The sequence below is a fragment of the Lepidochelys kempii genome, chromosome 5 (assembly GCF_965140265.1).
Source record: "Lepidochelys kempii isolate rLepKem1 chromosome 5, rLepKem1.hap2, whole genome shotgun sequence".
Classification (NCBI taxonomy): domain Eukaryota; kingdom Metazoa; phylum Chordata; order Testudines; family Cheloniidae; genus Lepidochelys; species Lepidochelys kempii.
Window position 1 is genome coordinate 136,299,625 of NC_133260.1, and position 18,585 is coordinate 136,318,209.

At 47.4% G+C, this 18,585-nt stretch overlaps 1 non-coding gene and 1 pseudogene across 1 annotated transcript; one reads left to right on the forward strand and one right to left on the reverse strand.

Moving 5' to 3' along the window:
- The window catches only part of LOC140911916 (uncharacterized), an 89,713-nt pseudogene that overhangs the window by 23,905 nt on the left and 47,223 nt on the right, over positions 1 to 18,585 (forward strand).
- On the reverse strand, positions 359 to 440 carry TRNAS-AGA (transfer RNA serine (anticodon AGA)). Its single transcript has one exon. It is a non-coding gene; the product is annotated as a tRNA-Ser (tRNA).

The window sequence follows — 18,585 nt, forward strand, 5'->3', positions numbered from 1 at the left end:
CAGGGTCGGTCCCAGGAGATTAGAGAGACAAAATGGGGGTCAACTTCTGCTGGGGAGAGACAAGCCTTCAAGCTCCACAGAGCTCGTCCTCAGGCCCTTGTCTCTCTCCCCAACAGAAGTTGGTCCAGCAGCACCCAGGGGTAGGACTGAGCCATGGGGCACGAGGTGAGTGGCAGAGGCTCCGGGAGCTGAGAGTTTGCCTTGGACCCCTCAGGGACTCAGTGTGAGGCACCATCCCAGGCATCTCTATGCAAGGAGCAGAACAGGGTTTACTTGGGGTGCGGAGCGTATTGAGAGCATCTCAGGGTCTGTGGAGATGTATTGCCCTGGTTAGCAAGTGTGGCTAGAACACAGGCCTCGCTGTGAGCAGGATTTGAACCTGTGCAGGGAAACCCTATTGGATTTCTAGTCCAACACTTTAACCAGTCGGCTATCACAGCTTTGAGCCCAGCAATGCCCCAAGGCCAGAGAAACAGGTAAACAATCACAATGCCCAGGCCTGAAGTCATCTGAAATACAGAATTCAAACAGGAAACCTGGCTCTCAAAGCACAGGGGGAATTTGTGGGTCTCGTTGTTTAGCCATGTGGTTAAGCATCAAACCAACCCCCTCCTGTGGGGTCTGTAATTATTGCTCTCCCCCCTGTAAAGATAGGGACATGGAGATAGAATTAAACTGGCCAAGGTCACACAGTGAGTTAGAATCCACCAGCTCCCTGCTCTAGCCACCAATGTTCGCACTTTCTTGCTTTTATTAAGCTGTTTTTATTATTGGACTCTTTTCTCTATTTTAGAAACAGGACTAAGCCATGACTGGACTGTCAGACTGGAGAATGTGACACAGCTCCCTTTACCTGGACCCTGGATTTCTCATTACTTCAGAGAAACTTGTTAGTGGTAAAATGAACCATATTCAAATGACTACAGATTATGAACCGTTTGTTGTTGTTGCCTTGGATAATCCCACAGCCTTTTCCCCTGAGTCAGGAATGATGATTTCTTGGTTCACTCTCATTTCTTTCAGTGTTATGTTAGCATCTATTGCAACTAACTGGTCAAAACCTGTCACTTCCGAAAGTCCCAGATGCGTGTCTCAGTTTCCCCACCTAGCTCCCTTCTCGGTACCTTTGATTTTCCTCAGAGTCTCCTTCAGAGCACTGGTTTGTTGGCACCAAGAACCAAGTCTGATTTCCAGGTCAGCAGACGTGTCCTCCAATTGCTAGAACTTCCCTTTTTCACATCTAGAAAGAAACAGGTTTTTTCCCATTGATCATTATTTATTTTATTGTTGTATTTTACTCTGAATTTCTTCCCAGTGAGAAACGCTGAATCGAGGGGCCGGGAGAATGAATCTCTGTGTATCCAGCCACAGAATAGCTCCAGATCCAGCAATGGCTGGGCAAGCTTCCCCGAGGGGTCCCGTCAATGTGTTTCAGCCCTGATTTCCTGAGACCAGCTCTGGGGACCGGACGGGAGTTCAGACCCCGAGGGCAATTCACTCCTCGGCCTCCATGCTTTGACCAATAGATTCCAATGGTCCTGCTGGTCTTTGTTCTGTGGACATCTGCCCATTTGCAACTGGACTTAGATCAACTTCCCTCAAATCAGCTCATTCCTTACCAGTCTCTGAATGATGATCACGTCATATAGACTTCTCTTCACTCCTGCCCTGGGCAGAAGAGAACCCCAGTGCCCTGGAGGTGACAGGCCCGGACTGTATCCCCAGAGTCCCGCGGGGGGCATCGTCCCTGCCCTAAGGCTGTGGCTGCACTGGGGAGCTTACAGTGACCTCCCAGCACCCATGCAGCTGCCCCCCTGGAAGCTCTCTAGTGTAGCCGCTGGAAGCCGACGGGAGGGAGCTCTCCACCCCCAGCCAGCAGCCGTAGCCATGTTGGCAGGAGAAACTCTCCCAGCGACATAGCACTGTCCACACTGGCGCTTAGGTCGGTGTAACTTGTGTCACTCAGGGGGTGGCTTCTTCACACCCCTGAGTGACGTACGTTCTGCTGACACAAGGGGGAGTGTAGACAGAGCCTTAGCAGAGAAGCGATTTAGAAAACAGTTTTCATTTTGTAGGAAATGCAGGAACCCTGGGTTTGTAATAAAGCAAAGGAGATTCCGACCCCACGAGTCACCGTCACCACTTTGCAGTTGTGCCCTGGGATAGTTGTTTTGTCTCAGCCTGTGCCCAGAATAATGACAGGTGAAGGGGAAGGAGCCATGCACCTGTCTAGGGTGCTTCTGACATCCTAGAGCAGAGAAAGGAAAAAAGACTGTCAGTCCCATATGCTGCTCACACAGGGGGTGGGAACTTTTGTGGTAATTTAAATAGACTCAAGGGGCTCCAAAAGAGTCAAAGGTGCTAACGTGACCCTGTCCCTGTCCAACATTAAACAGGTGAAACAAGGCTTGCCGTTTGGGCTGCTGGACAGAACAAGCATTCAGGCTGAAAAGTGAACATCATTTCTCTCAATTTCAGCAAAAAACAAAATTAAACAAACCCCCACAAAAACAGGCACCTGAAAAAGTCCTGCCCCTGACTTCACCTTTCCAAGGTCTTCTCCACACGCTCTCCCGCCCCGAGTGAGAATCCTACACCTTGACCAACAAACCACAGTCAGACCCTAATGCAGCTTTCCCTCTGCAGGCAGGACGGAGGAGAAAAACACAGGTGAAAAAAACCTCCAAGGTCAGCTGCAAACGGAGCCTTGGCAAGGACTTGGTGGAAATTTGAAGCCGGGATCTCTTGCATCCTAAAGGAGACTTACACCCTAGTCCAACAAATCCTTTGGGAACTCTAAGGAAAGCCGCATTCCACAGGAGTTTTCAAAGACAAACGACCAGCTACACACCCAGGCAGAAGGAGCCTGGAAATGGGAAGGTACAGCAGCAAACACACCCTGGGTGACTGCTTGTCTGGGAGCTGCAGCCAGGCCCTCTGGCACCCGAAGTGAGAATCAGACCCTTACAGCAACAAGCCACATTTGGCCATTGCTGAAATTGTCAGGCCTCAGAATTTTGGGCCAGAAACCAACAGCCAAATCGAGTTGTAAAACTGAACCATTTGTCAATGGCACATCTAGCGTGCCACAATACCGTAGGCAACAGTCTGGGTGTGTGCTGTTGGCTGCCGAGAGGTAGAATCCAGTGCCTGCTTCTTCACTTCCCACGGCGAGATATTTTGAGCCCCCAACAATTAGGGGAAGAACAGGGAGATGAAAACCCAAAGAAAGTTTCAAGAGTTCTCCTTCCTGGCTGAGCTGGGTGTGCTGTCCAGGTCACGGATGGTCATTGTCGGGAGGGATGTGGGTCTGGTCCAGTTTGGGGGGGTTGTTCTGGGGAAGGATGTGGGTCTCATATATTTGGAGGTTTGGCCCAGAGCCCAGTCTTTTGGGGGCACAGCTGGTGGTCCTGATCCTAGTCTGTCTGCCTCTCTTCTGGCAGAGAAGGCCAAGCCAGGCTAGTATGAATAATGATGCTGTAAATAACATGTAACAAAGTTGTGGATGTGTTTTTTTTTTTAAAAATGTTTTAACAGTTTTAAATCTGCCCCAATTTCATCAGGCCCCTGTAGTTCCTATGAGAAATGTGAAGGATGAGCTATTGTAACTTCCCTCTTAGTGGGAACAACAGCTGGCTGGTGTTTTGGCTGCTCAGGCTTTTGTTAGCTGGTTTTACCCACTGTGTTTTCTTTTGCATGTTTTCTTTCATAATGCATTTGATGTACCTGTGTGTAACTTTTTCCCCTAAGGCACAGAGCTGTACAGGTTTTATCTACAATCTTTACAAGTTCAAGTTGCAGATGGAGGGGGCTCCCAGCAATGACAGCCTTGGGGTGGGGGGCACGGCTAGAAGCTGGGGGACTGGATTGGGACCCCCCAACACTGATGGGTCTCTCTGCCCTGCAGTTTTAGTCCCCCCAGATTAGCCTGATTATCACAACAAAAGTTTTTTTTCTGCTGCTGCTAACAGCCCACCTTCATCCATTGGTCTCGTTAAGAGTTGGTAGGGCAACCCCCGTTTTCTTGTCTTCTCTGTATCGATATATCTATATCTATATCTTCCTGCTGTATTTCCCCTGCATGCATCTGATGAAGTGGGCTTTAGCCCATGAAAGCTTATGCTCAGATCAATTGGTTTGTCTCTAAGGTGCCACAAGTCCTCCTCATTCGCTTTTCCTGACTGATTGTGCTGGGGGCTCTGCCTGGCTCCAGCACTCCGGTCCCTCCGCTACCAAGGCCACCTGGGAACCCTGATCGATTCCAGCTTTAAGGAGTGCTGAGATCCATCTGTCTCTTTCTCTGGCTCTCTCTAGGTATAGCCTCCTGACCCTGCCTTATGGGATCAGTTATAGTTTGCTAGCCCTAACTTTTGTAATCAAATTTAAGTTAGATTTAATCTTGGAACGGTTTTGTTTGTTTGGCTCCCCTCGTAGGGTTACTACCTGGGAATAAATAACTTTCATGGTTAAACTGATTGCTCTCCCCCCCACGCCCTCCTCCATGGGTGTTTTTGGCTTCTCCATTCACTCTGCAGCAATGCTCCTTGTCCCGAAGCGAAAGATCCCTGCAGCCCCAAAAATCCTGTGGGCTTTGCTCATCAAGTGGGTTATGAGTAGACAGGTTGTGGGGTGAAGGTGGGGACAGGGATGTTCTGAACCTGGGGGCAGAGGAGGGTGGCAGATTAAGGTGTTGCTTAGCCCAGCCCGCTGAGGCCAAGGATGTATGAGGGGACCAGCTTTAAATTGCTGTTCAATCCAGCCGACCGAGTCCCGGGACACATAAGGGGTCAGCTTGCGAGTGCTGATTCCACAGTCCTCTCAGACATGCTACGTTAATGTGTGTGTGTGTGTGTGTTCATCAGATTTGGCGGCTGGAAGACCCCAGCCCTGGGGAACCTAGGTCTTGCAGGATAGCTCCATTGGGAGGGAACTTGCAGAAGGAAGGAGTAGCGCTCCATAGGAAAACACAAGTGACAAAAGCAGTAAATTGACAGAATTGCAGAATCTCCCCCACACACAGAAGAGTAACCCTAATAAATGGGCGTACCCCAAAGTAATGGGCAATTCTGGTAACAGCTTATTTTGGGCTTGTTTTGAAGGGGGATTGACTTCATTCTTGGGACAAGTAACCTGCTATGGCCAAAAATACTTTAGCCCTGTGCGCCCTTCCACACAAGTCTTACGTACCAAATACTTTGGGTCTTCCTGGATAAGTCCCTGAATAATCAAGGATCTTTACCAAAAATGTCGTCACGTCTTAAAAGGAAGAAAGATTGTCATTGTGTAGACCATGAAACAAGCCCTGCAACTTTTGGACACGTATCCCGACAGTCCACAGGGTGCACATCAAGGAACGTTCAAAGCGAGACGGGCGTTCTTTTTGGGGAGACTAACCCCCATTGCGCTGACCAGGAGAAGGGGGAAGTGGGAGCCTGCAGCGCCATCTAGCGGCCAAACGAGAAATCACCGGCTTCTGGACCTGTGCGCGCCCTTGGTTCGGTTCCCATGCAAAGCTGTGTCACGCCAGGTTGGGAAAACGGGGTTCTGCTGCACGACATCATCCTCTGGAATGACTCAACCCGATAGGACACCTCCTACGATACACTGCTCCGAGTGACGCTCTCAAACAGGTCCCCACAGCTCCCCAGCCTCCCCCCTCCGGGAGGCAGGTGTTAGAGGATTGTTCTCCCCAACCGACAGAGGGAGAAATGAAGTCTGAGAAAGGCGAAGGGCCTTGTCTTCCATCACACAACCTGTCGGGATAGAGTTGGGAACAGGACCCGGGTGTCCTGACTTTTAGATGAACCATCAGTCTGGAGTTTCACACACTGAAAGATCAGAATAAAGGGACCTGCAATGAGCTACAGACCAACAACCATTCACACTGATTCTTCAGCAAGTGTTTTAGAAGCACGAGAACACCAGCGAGAACCAGGAATGGCTCAGAGACAATCAGCAGCGAGAAGGAGAACAATTCACCAAGCAGATGATTGGTTCTGGCTTATTTGCTGGGCCTTAAAAGAGAACAACAAAGTCCTGAATCTCCTCCCTGCCACTAGACCCCCTGCTCAGGCAGTCAGCATTGAGACTCTGGCGGTGGGCTGAGGGTTCCCCAGATGGCCCAGGGATGGCTCAGGTCACCGGTGAGGATCACTCTCAGAGCACGCTTCCTGTCCCATCTCTTTGGGAGGCCTCCCACCATGAGGGCTACAGAGCAGCCCCCTCCTCGCCAGTGGAGGGAGGGAAGCAGGAAAAGGGAAACCAAAAAAAACAAACCCCAAGGACTCGAAGGGACAAAGGCCGAGCTGGGGGAAAATTGTCCCACCTTAACCTCCTGTTTTCCGTGCCTAGAATTTGGCCTGCACCGGGTGGATCAGGCTGCCTCGGTACCCAACCTCTCTGGGGCTCTTCCCTTCTCCACAGGGACATCTGTCTTCTCGCTCAGTGAGCAGTGGGAAAGGAGAAAACTCCAGAGAGTCTCCACCTCGCGCTCACATACGAGACCCTGAATTCTCTCTCAGTCCTCAAGGAGACACCTCCAGAAGGAGACTCCCTGCAGCAAAGCCCCGGGGGTCTCTGAGATCCCCCTGCCCTGCAGCCTGTCCTCCCTGGCCGTTGTCGTGGACTCTCTGTGAGGTCACCGCCTCCCAACCTCCTTTCACCAATCAGCTGAGTGCTGCAAAAGGCCCTTGTGATGTCACTGCCACCCCCACCCCTGCCCTGCAGGGCTCATGTCCTGCCTCGAGCCGGCTCCTGTGCGTGTTTGAGCTGCTCCCCCTGGGTCACCCCCACACACCCAGTGGTCGTGCAAGGGTTCACGCAGGCCACACGTGGAACCATCAGAGGATGCTCAATGTGCCACACTTGGTTTTGCAGAGATTTGGAGACTTGAAGGCCAGAAGAGACTGTTAGATCATCTCATCTTGCCCCCCCTACACATCACAGGCCTCCTGCATGGCGCAGTAGCGAGTTTTGGACCAAAGCAGACTCTAGAAAGGCATCTCATCAAGGGATGGAGGAAGCACCACTTCCCTTGGGAGTCTGGAGGAAATTGATGCTGTGGGGGGCAGGGAATTGACCCCAAGGCCACACTTGTGAGCCTGTATCATAACACACATGCACAACAGCACTGCGCGAAGTATGTACACGTCACCTTAACTCTGATGTTTCCTAACGTTTAAAGGCCTGGTCTCCAGGGTGTTCTTTGTCCTTATAGAGCTATTTAGGGGAGAGATGCACTCATTTATTTCCGAGTGGTAGCTGTGTTAGTCTGTCTCAGCAAAAAGAAATGAGAAGTACTCGTGGCACCTTAGAGACTAACAAATTTATTTGGGCATAAGCCTTCATGGGTTAAAACCCACTTCATCGGATGCAGCCATTGGAAAATATAGCAGGAAGATAATATATACAGAGAGAACATGGAAAAATGGGTGTTGCCATACCAACTCAAACAGACTAATCAATTAAGGTGGGCTATTATCAGCAGGAGGAAAAAAACCTTTTGTAGTGATAATCAGGATGGCCTATTTCAAACAGTTGACAGGAAGGTGTGAGTAACAGTAGGGAGGAAATTAGCACAGGGAAATAGCTTTTACTTTGTGTACTAACCTGTCCACTCCCAGTCTTTATTCAAGCCTAAGTTAATTGTATCCAGTTTGCAAATTAGTTCCAATTCAGCAGTCTCTCCTTGGAGTCTGTTTTTGAAGTTTTTTTGTTGAAGAATTGCCACTTTTAGGTCTGTAATCAAGTGACCAAAGAGATTGAAGTGTTCTCCAACTGGTTTTTGAATGTTATAATTCTTGACATCTGATTTGTGTCCATTTATTCTTTTACATAAGTAGTAGTTTCGGGTATAATTATAGTTCAAAAAAATGTTTCTGCCAATGTTCAGGGTTGGACATGCAGGGAGGGGGAGGGGAGTCATAAAACACTTTGTCTGGAAAAGAGTCACCATCTTGAGTTGGGAAACTGTTTATTCCATTTATGCACCAAGTTTCATTCCTAAATCTAAGACTTCCTGAAGGAGTTTGAGACTTGTGTAAACTTGTTGAACACAGAGCTTTTATTTCCATTTAGGAAAGGTGTCCTGTAAAGCCGCCTAGGCTCTCTCTAGTTTTTGGAGATAATGTTTTTCGGATGAAGATTAACTCTGGTTCAAGTGGGTTGGACCTTGTGTTCAGACTTGTTACACTAGAGCTGGGGTTCCTCTTTGAGAGGCCCTAAGGCTTCCATTCCAAGGCATGCTTAATGGGGTGTTGCCCTTTGTGTGATGTACAATGGAATTTGGAGTTCCATTCATGCAAAGTTATTCTTAATTCAGCATCTCATTTGGGAGAGAAGTTCTTGAACACTTCGATTAGTACTTCTCTGTCCTCCTTTCCTTGTATTGTACTGTTAAATTGAATGTGGATCTGCAGAAGTCCTTGTCAAATGAGGAAGATTAGTTTAAATATATGTGCAAATCCCCATGCCTTCTTTCCCAGCCGGGACTTCGTAATAGATATTTCAATGCGTTGCAGAAACCAGTGACAGCTTAGGGTGTGCTCAGTCTTATACCTGCAGGCCTGAAACCACTGCTCTGCAAAGGGGTGCTCAAGCATCTCCAATTGCCATTGCTTTTATGGATTCTGAGGCCCAAAGAGACTGTTACGGTCCTCTAGCCTGACCTCCTGTATAGCCCAGGCCGGAGAACGTCCCTACAAGAATTCCTAGAGTAGATCTTTTTTAGAAAAACTTCCTATCTTGGTTTAAAAATTTATCAGTGATAGAAGATACACCGTTGGAAAATTGTTTCATTGGTTAAAAATTTACACCTTAGTTCCCTTCTGGATTTGTCTAGCTTCCAACTTCCAGCCACTGGATTGCGTTGTACCTTTTCTTGCTAAAATGAAGAGCCCATTATTAAATAGGGTCTTTTTAGAAGGCTGGCAAAGCCTTCCACTACAGGATGGATCTACGGAGGCAAGGTATTCAAGGTACCACAGTTACACACCTGCACACAGTCTCAATTATATTGGTATAATCAGACTCTTGAACGCTAGAGAGAAGCTATTTACTAGTAACTGTGGAGGGTTTTTTAGTATGTTGCCTCGGCACATCCACACTAAGGGTTCTGCCCTACCTGTAGCACTGCAAGGTAAGCACCTTTGGAGAAGCATTGATGGATGTATATGTCTGTATCTGTCTCTCATTCCCAGGCTTCACAGCCCAAAAATGCAGTTCCTGAGGTCAGAGTGCCATACTAATGAATCTAGGCGCTTTTGTTGCCCATAGTCAACAAGATTCTTGGGCTCTGTCATTCAAACAAAGCCAAATTTAGATGACTCTACCTGAAAAATTCAGCATTCTTGATGGAAGTTTTTTGTTGCATCCACACCACCTTATTCAGATTACAGATGGCCCCTCAAATTTTCTCCAGCTCCTGGTAGTTAAAGATGCCACCACAGCCACTGCCTCAGAAAAGCATGTATAAGGTCCCAAAGCCCTGCACCGCATTCATTTTGAAAGATAGCACCTAATTTTGTTGTGATTTACTCCATCCACCTTCCCTTCCTTCCGGAATCCTGAATGAGAGAAGAGCTCCAAAAAGTGTGGATTCTCTTCATTCTTCCAATAGAAGTACAAATCTCCCTGGCACTTCAAGTGTAAAGGAAACAGCCTCTAAGACCACTACCCTTAAAAAGGTGTTCACAGAAATGGGCAAGCCACTTCCGGAGACCTAGCATGCTCCACGAGGGGATCGCTGCTAGAGCCTCTGCATTCGGTGGAGGAAGCCTGCCGAGTAACAACACGGTCGCTCAGCCATTATGAATTGAGGCTGACTTTCACTGGTGTGTGTTTGTTTTGTTTTGTTAATGGTGGGTTCTTCAAGTGGGAGTCTGTACAAAGTCGCATGTATAGCAGTGGTTACCAGTTCTGTTTTAATCTTTGTTTTAATTTGGTTCTGCTTCAGTCAAATGGGAGTTTTAACAGCTCCTTAAATCCCTCAAGTTAATCTATCCGCATGTGATCTTAGTCTGTTTTCTTTCTCTACAATTCTATCTCATCTCTGCTTCTTCTGAATCTCTTTGTTCACATCTCCATCTCTTCTCTGGCTCTTCTCCCTACATTCCTGGTTTTCCTTGCGCTAAATGCCAGTGTGCTTATTAATAGGATGGCTCTCTGGGCTAGACAGTCCCCTTCCTGCATAGGGCATCTCTGGGCTTCTGAAAATGAGTTCTTCAACAGTCCCACAGGTAGGGCCTCCCCTCTATGTGGCAACAGTCAGTCTCCAGAGAGGAGCCTCACCAGAGGGCTCCAATCTCTCTAAAAATGCACTGCCAAATCCCTCATCAATGGGGACTTGGCATATTTTAATATTCTTCCCCTGTGGAGGGGCTTGGGGTCTCCTACTAAGTGGAGAGGTCATTAATGGACAAATTTCAGAGACCCTGGAGCTGCCTGGGAATGCTTTGAGGAGGTTTTGAGGCCCTTACTCTAGATTTGATAGGCCTCCAAAGTGCACTTGTTGATTTAGTAAAAGTCAGTCCAAGAACTGAGCTAATCTTGAGCAGAGGAGCATATCTCATGCTTGAGTTGGTCCTGTGCTAAAACTGCCAACAAGGAGGTCAGATCAGTGCTGATTTCACTGTCATGCAAAATAATGGGCTCTCGGGTCCAAGGCTGGGAAAATCAGTTTTGGAGTAGATTGGATTATGTTCTGCCCATCACAGGGGGAGAAGAGGAAACTTGTTTTTAAGCACCTCCTAATGTAGTAAGTAGATCCAGTGTCCACTTGGGGAAGGCTGTGTGTCCCGTTTTCCTGCTCAGTGCCCCCCTGTAAAGGGAAAAGGAGATGTTAAGGGAAATCATTGCACAAAATAGCTCATGCTTAAATCCCTGTAGATGTCTTCCTAAGATTGTCTGTCTAAAATGCATAGTTGTTCATTCTTAAAATATTTTGGTTTGATTACTTACAAATGGTCAATGTCTCACTGTGCTTTCCTTTTTTCAAGGTGGAAAAAGTGTGCACTGGTGGGCATACAGATGTACTCCTTTATCCTGCTAAGAAAATGCAACACTTAGTGACGAGTGGCATAGACCATGAAGGAACATCTCAGAACCTTACTTCTTCAAAAGCAGATCCTTTCTTAAAGCCAGTTATGGAGACCAAATCAGCTTCTCTGAATAGTGACTTCAAACAGAAAGTTGCAGAAATTTTGTTTAAGTATTCCAATGGTCTTTGGGCTAATGCACTTCCCAAGGTGTATGAAGACACATACAAAGTAAAATTTCCTGAGGATGCTCTGAATAATCTTGACATATTATCTGATATATGTACTGTCAATCAGATAAGTGACAGCCCTAAAAAGGCAACCCTCTATGCTAAACCACAAAAATACATGGATGAGAATCTGAATGCCACTGATCGTGTCCATATCCCTGAAGATCTGAAGATAACGGTTGAGCAAGAGTGCTCTCAGTTAATGGAAAAGACCAAAGAGCAGGGTCCAGAAAGTATAATGGTCCCTCCTTTAATCATTCCGGCGGAAGCATCTCCTTCTGTATTGGTGGTAGAACTGAACAACACTAATGAAGTTGTTATTAGGCAAGTCTTTATTTCACACTCTTTCTTCATTTTTTCTAAAATCCAGGGATCATTCTGCACAATCAACTTGCTCACTACTTTGCTCACAAAAAGCTATTTTACAAAAGAAAACAGACCAATAGAAAACTCCACTAACAGACTGTAATAGTTACTAAGAATACTAACACATTTAAAATACTATAAAAAATATTCAGTTTGCGATTGCAAAATTGAACAGAAATGAGCTCAGTGAAGATTCATTGAACGAATCCCAGCGTAGGCTTTAGAGTGAGAAGCAGAGAAGGGCTGATACTGTTCAGCTGTCATTGGAAAGTAGGGTTTTTAAATTGTCCTCCTCTTCTTCTTCATCATACTGTTCAGATGTCACCTTCCTATTATAGCTGACTCTTAAAACTATGACTCTTTATCCTTTAGTCGAGGTGTATTTCTTCCAATATAAAGGAAAACTGCAGTGTAATGGAAACATGAGAACAATGACTGTGCACTAAAATGTGCACTGTAATATTGCAGTGATCGACTAGTGCTTTGAACTGTTTGCATGTTCGTTTGTGGGTTAGTCCACCAAGGACCAACGTTAAAATAGCTCCGCTGCTTTAGAAAGGGCGTCGGCTGCTGCTATGCTCCCCTATCTAAAGTGGCTGCTTTGTGTCGGGGAATCCCACGGCAGGTTTTCTAGTCGTCTTCACGCTGTGATAGAATGTAGAAATCTCTGTGACATACAGATACAGCCGCCGCTCGGCCAACTTTTCATCCAAAAAAGTTGAGTTACAAACCCTTGAAAATTACTTTACAGATACTCGGTAGAGTGGTGTATCAACACTCCTCTCGTGGCTGAGTCCGTTTCTGAAGAGTTTAAGCTTACATTTCATAATTTTTTATGAAATTATAACTATATAACTGTTCCCAGCCAGCTTCAGAGTACCGTACAATTTCTTAGTAAAACCTTTATTAAACACAAAAACTATTGTAAATAGTTTTTGGAATACTTATGAATAATTTCTTAAACAAAAGCTAGTAAACTGGATGTAGTAAATTTCCTGTTCTTTCTCATACAGACTTCCCCACTTTGTTGCTATTCTATATTTCAATGCAAGGTTTCTACACTACGGAATAAGGTCGAATTTATAGAAGTCGGTTTTTTAGAAATCGGTTTTATATATTCGAGTGTGTGTGTCCCCCCAGAAAATGCTCTAAGTGCATTAACTCGGCGGAGCGCTTCCACAGTACCGAGGCTAGAGTCGACTTCCAGAGCGTTGCACTGTGGGTAGCTATCCCACAGTTCCCGCAGTCTCCGCTGCCCATTGGAATTCTGGGTTGAGATCCCAATGCCTGATGGGGCTAAAACATTGTCGCGGGTGGTTCTGGGTACATATCGTCAGGCCCCTGTTCCCTCCCTCCCTCCGTGAAAGCAAGGGCAGACAATCATTTCGCGTCTTTTTTCCTGAGTTACCTGTGCAGACGCCATACCACGGCAAGCATGGAGCCCGCTCAGGTAACCGTCACCCTATGACTCCTGGGTGCTGGCAGATGTGGTACGGCTTTGCTGCACAGTAGCAGCAACCCATTGCCTTCTGGCAGCAGACGGTGCAATACGACTGGTAGTCGTCCTCGTCGTGTCCGAGGTGCTCCTGGCCACGTCGGCTGGGAGCGCCTGGGCAGACATGGGCGCAGGGACTAAATTTGGAGTGACTTGACCAGGTCATTCTCTTTAGTCCTGCAGTCAGTCCTATTGAACCGTCTTATGGTGAGCAGGCAGGCGATACGGATTGCTAGCAGTCGTATTGTACCATCTTCTGCCGAGCAGCCATGAGATGTGGATGGTATGCAGTCCTTCTCCACCGTCTGCTGCCAGCCAAAGATGTAAAAGATAGATGGAGTGGATCAAAACAAGAAATAGACCTGATTTGTTTTGTACTCATTTGCTTCCCCCCCTCCCCTGTCTAGGGGACTCATTCCTCTAGGTCACACTGCAATCACTCACAGAGAAGGTGCAGTGAGGTAAATCTAGCCATGTATCAATCAGAGGCTAGACTAACCTCCTTGTTCCAATAAGAACAATAACTTAGGTGCACCATTTCTTATTGGAACCCTCCGTGAAGTCCTGCCTGAAATACTCCTTGATGTAATGCCACCCCTTTGTTGATTTTAGCTCCCTGAAGCCAACCCTGTAAGCCGTGTCGTCAGTCGCCCCTCCCTCCATCAGAGCAACGGCAGACAATCGTTCCGCTCCTTTTTTCTGTGCGGACGCCATACCAAGGCAAGCATGGAGGCCGCTCAGCTCACTTTGGCAATTAGGAGTACATTAAACACCACACGCATTATCCAGCAGTATATGCAGCACCAGAACCTGGCAAAGCGATACTGGGCGAGGAGGCGACGTCAGCGCGGTCACGTGAGTGATCAGGACATGGACACAGATTTCTCTGAAAGCATGGGCCCTGCCAATGCATGCATCATGGTGCTAATGAGAGCAGCCCTCACAGTTGAGAAGTGAGTGGCGATAGCCCTGTGGAAGCTTGCAACGCCAGACAGCTACCGGTCAGTTGGGAATCAATTTGGAGTGGGCAAATCTACTGTGGGGGCTGCTGTGATGCAAGTAGCCCACGCAATCAAAGATCTGCTGCTATCAAGGGTAGTGACCCTGGGAAATGTGCAGGTCATAGTGGATGGCTTTGCTGCAATGGGATTCCCTAACTGTGGTGGGGCTATAGACGGAACCCATATCCCTATCTTGGCACCGGAGCACCAAGCCGGCGAGTACATAAACCGCAAGGGGTACTTTTCAATAGTGCTGCAAGCTCTGGTGGATCACAAGGGACGTTTCACCAACATCAACGTGGGATGGCCGGGAAAGGTACATGACGCTCGCATCTGATCTGTTTCAAAAGCTGCAGGAAGGGACTTTATTCCCAGACCAGAAAATAACTGTTGGGGATGTTGAAATGCCTATATGTATCCTTGGGGACCCAGCCTACCCCTTAATGCCATGGCTCATGAAGCCGTACACAGGCAGCCTGGACAGTAGTCAGGAGCTGTTCAACTACAGGCTGAGCAAGTGCCGAATGGTGGTAGAATGTGCATTTGGACGTTTAAAGGCGCGCTGGCGCAGTTTACTGACTCGCTTAGACCTCAGCGAAACCAATATTCCCACTGTTATTACTGCTTGCTGTGCGCTCCACAATATCTGTGAGAGTAAGGGGGAGACGTTTATGGCGGGGTGGGAGTTTGAGGCAAATCGCCTGGCTGCTGGTTACGCGCAGCCAGACACCAGGGCGGTTAGAAGAGCACAGGAGGGCGTGGTACGCATCAGAGAAGCTTTGAAAACCAGTTTCATGACTGGCCAGGCTACGGTGTGAAAGTTCTGTTTGTTTCTCCTTGATGAAACCCCCCGCCCCTTCGTTCACTCTACTTCCCTGTAAGCTAACCACCCTCCCCTCCTCCCTTCGATCACTGCTTGCAGAGGCAATAAAGTCATTGTTGCTCCACATTCATGCATTCTTTATTCATTCATCACACAAATAGGGGGATGACTACCAAGGTAGCCCAGGAGGGGTGGTGGAGGAGGGAAGGAAAATGCAACACAGCACTTTAAAAGTTTACAACTTTAAAATTTATTGAATGCCAGCCTTCTTTTTTTTTGGGCAATCCTCTGTGGTGGAGTGGCTGGTTGGCCGGTGGCCCCCCCACCGCGTTCTTGGGCGTCTGGGTGTGGAGGCTATGGAACTTGGGGAGGAGGGTGGTTGGTTACACAGGGGCTGTAGTGGCAGTCTGTGCTCCAGCTGCCTTTGCTGCAGCTCAACCATACACTGGAGCATACTGGTTTGATCCTCCAGCAGCCTCAGCATTGAATCCTGCCTCCTCTCATCACGCTGCCGCCACATTTGAGCTTCAGCCCTGTCTTCAGCCCGCCACTTACTCTCTTCAGCCCGCCACCTCTCCTCCCTGTCATTTTGTGCTTTCCTGCACTCTGACATTATTTGCCTCCACACATTCGTCTGTGCTCTGTCCATGTGGGAGGATAGCAAGAGCTTGGAGAACATTTAATCTCAAGTGCGTTTTTTTTTCTTTCTAAGCTTCACTAGCCTCTGGGAAGGAGAAGATCCTGTGATCATTGAAACACATGCAGCTGGTGGAGAAAAAAAAAGGGACAGTGGTATTTAAAAAGACACATTTTATAAAACAGTGGCTACACTCTTTCAGGGTAAATCTTGCTGTTAACATTACATACATAGCACATGTGCTTTCGTTACAAGGTCGCATTTTGCCTCCCCCCACCGCGTGGCTACCCCCTCAATCCTCCCCCCTCCCTGTGGCTAACAGCGGGGAACATTTCTGTTTAGCCACAGGCAAACAGCCCAGCAGGAATGGGCTCCTCTGAGTGTCCCCTGAAGAAAAGCACTCTATTTCAACCAGGTGACCATGAATTATATCTCACTCTCTTTATCACAGAGAGATAAAGAACGGATATTGTTTCAACGCCAGCAAACATATACTGCAATGCTTTGTTGTACAATGATTCTCGAGTACGTGTTACTGGCCTGGAGAGGTAAAGTGTCCTACCATGAAGGACACAATAAGGCTGCCCTCCCCAGAAACCTTTTGCAAAGGCTTTGGGAGTACATCCAGGAGAGCCGTGAATGCCAGGGCAAAGTAATCCTTTCACATGCTTGCTTTTAAACCATGTATAGTATTTTAAAAGGTACACTCACTGGAGGTCCCTTCTCCGCCTGCTGGGTCCAGGAGGCAGCCTTGGGTGGGTTCGGGGGGTACTGGCTCCAGGTCCAGGGTGAGAAACAGTTCCTGGCTGTCGGGAAAACCGGTTTCTCCGCTTGCTTGCTGTGAGCTGTCTACTTCCTCCTCCTCCTCATCATCTTCTTCGTCCCCAAAACCTGCTTCCGTATTGCCTCCATCTCCATTGAAGGAGTCAAACAACACGGCTCGGGTAGTGGTGGCTGAACCCCCTAAAATGGCATGCAGCTCATCATAGAAGTGGCTTGTTTGGGGCTCTGACCCGGAGTGGCCGTTTGCCTCTCTGGTTTTCTGGTAGGCTTGCCTCAGCTCCTTCAGTTTCACGCGGCACTGCTTCAGGTCCCTGTTATGGCCTCTGTCCTTCATGCCCTGGGAGATTTTGACAAAGGTTTTGGCATTTCGAAAACTGGAACGGAGTTCTGATAGCACGGATTCCTCTCCCCAAACAGCGATCAGATCCCGTACCTCCCGTTCGGTCCATGCTGGAGCTCTTTTGCGATTCTGGGACTCCATCATGGTCACCTGTGCTGATGAGCTCTGCATGGTCACCTGCAGCTTGCCATGCTGGCCAAACAGGAAATGAGATTCAAAAGTTCGCGGTTCTTTTCCTGTCTACCTGGCCAGTGCATCTGAGTTCAGAATGCTGTCCAGAGCGGTCACAATGGAGCACTCTGGGATAGCTCCCGGAGGCCAATACCATCAAATTGTGTCCACAGTACCCCAAATTCGAGCCAGCAAGGCCGATTTAAGCACTAATCCACTTGTCAGGGGTTGAGTAAGGAAATCGATTTTGAGAGCCCTTTAAGTCGAAATAAAGGGCTTCATCGTGTGGATGGGTGCAAGTTTACATCGATTTAATGCTGCTAAATTCGACCTAAAGTCCTAGTGTAGACCAGGGCTAATACACAGCTTGATCAATGTTTCAGTTTTAGTCTCCTTGCTGAAGCTTTTGCAAGCCATCTCTTGTAGTAGTCTCTGCTCTTGGTCTGTCACTTTTATGCTTCTCTGGATAAGAACGGTTTACAACCAACCCAATAGGTTTCCTCCTCATATAAACAATCAAGATGTTCTCCCCCACCCCCCAAGAGATCCCCTTGTGCCTCTCATTCTTGCCTGACTTTTCTGATGGGCAAGGCTTTTGTAGAGGTGAGGTGCAAGCCCCCCGTGGCACTTGCAAGACCCACATGCCACATCAAAGTGAAAAGCAGTGCAGTTAAGCAGACCAGTTTTTAAACCTTTTCCAGCTTTGCCTATCAAGGTTTAGGGCAGCTCTGGTGCTCATTCTCTCCTTGGAAATATAACCTTGAATATTTTTTTTAAAATCCCTTAGGACAGATCCAAAGTGGTAAACAGAAACTATTTAAGTATCAGAGGGGTGTCCGTGTTAGTGTGTATCTACAAAAACAATGAGGAGTCCGGTGGCCCCTTAAAGACTAACCGATTTATTTAGGCATAAACTTTCGTGGGTGTTAGGATAAAGATATTCAGGCCTGTCTGCAAAGGCCTGTACTTTAAGAATTTAGGGGTATTCTTATCACTTGGCTAGTTCTAGAGGTATAAAAGAAAGAATCAAAATCACTGTCTGCCGGTGTAAGGGCCTTCTTTTACTGTGACAGATTGAGGCCCTGTTCTTAGGCTAAGGCCTCTGGCTAAGCAGCAGAGGCAGCCATAAGCTAGGAAGCGAACAGTCACATCCTCACATTCCAAACTAGTCACATTGAAATAAGGTGCTATTGGGCTGTTAGGCACTATCAGGACAGGATTGTATTCCTATCACCTCCAGAGAAAGGAAAGTGGCTAGAAAATGTAAAAGGAAACTTAGTTTGATAGCATCCTGTCTGGCAAGAACTCACTTATCAATAGCTGGGATGTGAAATCCTCACTTCTGTATTGTTTTGTCATTATAGTTCCCACTTTACTATTGTTTGTCTGTATAATCTCTCTAGTTCTGTGATTGTTCCTGTCTGCTGTATAATTAATTTTGCTGGGTGTAAACTAATTAAGGTGGTGGGATATAATTGATTACATAATCATGTTACAATATGTTAGGATTGGTTAGTTAAATTTCAGGAAAATGATTGGTTAAGGTATAGCTAAGCAGAACTCAAGTTTTACTATATAATCTGTAGTCAATGAGGAAGTGAGTGAGTGTGGGTGGGAGAGGGAGATGGGAACCGGGAATCGGGGTTAGAAAATTGGAATCATTTTTTGCTAAAGGGGGAAATGGGAACAGGGAATGGGAGTAAGGA